Source organism: Diplotaxodon limnothrissa, linkage group LG13 (genome assembly GCF_057381915.1).
Source record: "Diplotaxodon limnothrissa isolate DT_005_m linkage group LG13, D_limnothrissa_male_GT1.1, whole genome shotgun sequence".
NCBI lineage: Eukaryota > Metazoa > Chordata > Actinopteri > Cichliformes > Cichlidae > Diplotaxodon > Diplotaxodon limnothrissa.
This window is the reverse complement of record NC_140608.1, coordinates 12,385,127-12,387,271: the sequence shown is the minus strand read 5'-3', so window position 1 is coordinate 12,387,271 and position 2,145 is coordinate 12,385,127.

Below are 2,145 nucleotides of genomic sequence, written 5' to 3'. Positions count from 1 at the left end.
GAAACACTGAGGTCAAAGGGAAGCGAGGTGGAATCCTAAATGAAACCCCCGTCAGCAAGTGCGTTGTGAAGGAAGGATGGCCGAGGTCGACGCAGATGCACCCAGCTTCAGCGTCTCACACACACTTTGGGTCAAAAGGGCCCGGGGGCATTCAGAACTCACCTGTCATGCCCTTATTCTCTCACAGGCCTGAGCGTTTCCAGAATGACTTTAAGAGATTATATAAATATATATATTATAACATATAAATTGAAGAAAAACAGTGTGAAGAAAACCATGTGGAAAAAATGTCGTGGGTTTTTAATTTTTGTTTCTTTGCTGTTGTTGTTGTTGTTGTTGTTATTTTATTCATGGATCGTCACATTCCTTTATGTAATGAACTGCAGTATTTTTCTGCTCTGAAGACAGACGTCCAGGGGGAGATGACAGTGGTCCTATAGCGTAACAATGTAGCGAATTAAACCAGTGTTGTGGGCCCCTCTGACCATTAACAAGATCCTGGCTCCATAATGTAGAGCGGGCTTTACTCTGGTGCTTTGATGAACTTTTCTGCTCCCATTTCTCTGATAACACTTAAATTATAAGACGAACACAGCATGCCCTGCAGCGTTTACTGACCCTGGCGACATCGCGCTCCCCGTGGCAAACAATCAGATGTAAAAATGTAAATCATTTTGCAAAGTATTAAAAATGTGGTGACCGTGAACTTAAAATGGTCTTGCCAGAATTTGAAATACTTTAAATTATATTTTCTGTTACATTTTTTTTAATATAAACAACGATTTTTCAGAACGGCTGTCACATTTCCCTCATGTCCATGTACGTGCGCAGTGTCATCCTTTGCTCTCTTTTTTTTGCACTATAACCTCAGCTTTTTTCTCTTTTTTTTGTGGTACATTCACCTACAATTAACCATTTTATAAGCATAAGTTGAAAATATATATGTTGCATTCTTAGAAAACCACAAAGCTAACAAGCTAACAGACCCGTTTGCGTATGAACATCTTTTTTCCAAGTAAAAATGAAGCCATAACTCTTTGGCTACATGAGCAAATCCTTTCAGTTCAACTGTATCTCATTCAGCTACTTAGTCATGCCAATAGATGCCTACACAGTTTAGAAAGCTGCGTGCAGTTGTGCAAACCGACTGCAAATTAGCTTCAACAATTGCCTTACAGACCAGTTTTTTTAAAACATAAATTCATGCCTGTTAATTGAAATTAATTGCCTTTAAAAACACAGACTCACCACCCTCCACGAAGTTAGGTTCCACTCTCCGTAGGGGCTGAAAGGAAATACTGACTCATTTTAAGTTTTGGAAAATATTTTGTGAATGTACTCTTAACTACATTTGCCAAAGACTTAGTTTGATATTTAATATTTTATTTACAGTATATGTATGCATAAATAAAGCAGTATTATCTTTTAAATAAGTCAACACTGAACATGTATGTCATGGCATTTCAGCTGGTGAACATCATGCTGCATTTGTAGTGCGAAAGGAGAACTTCAGTGATCTAATATTCCACTAACTGCAATGAAATGCTGCTTTATAGAAGGATTTGTGAATAATGTGAAGACAATTCTCTGTAAATATATTGTCACTCACACACACACGCGCACACACACACACACACACACACACACACACACAAACACACCATCGCAGTATCATACTAATGTACTGGTTCCCTTTGTAGATATACAGACTGAAAAAAAACATGCATTACATTTGTGTCTAAATGTAATGTTGTGCTCTGAGGAATGGCACAACAGCTGTTTAACCTATGGCTACATCAATAGCAGGTTCCAGATGCTAACATCACATAGGTTGTCTTTGTCATTTAATTTTATTTTCATGATATTGTCATGATGATGTTTTATGTCACTATGCAATGAGTTCAATGGCTTTCTGTATCATCTTTTGTTGTATAGAATAAGTTATCCCCATTGAGAACAGCATAAAAGCTGCAAAAGTACAACAGACCTCCAGTGTGACATAATTATTCTCTAGTTTTTACGTTTGCTCCGCAAATTCCCTGAAATTAAGATACGATCAAACTGATGTCCTTGGCAACAATCAAAGATATTGTCCTGTTTGCTATTTGTAGATGTCGTGCTCATTATGTTACTCCAAATTACAGT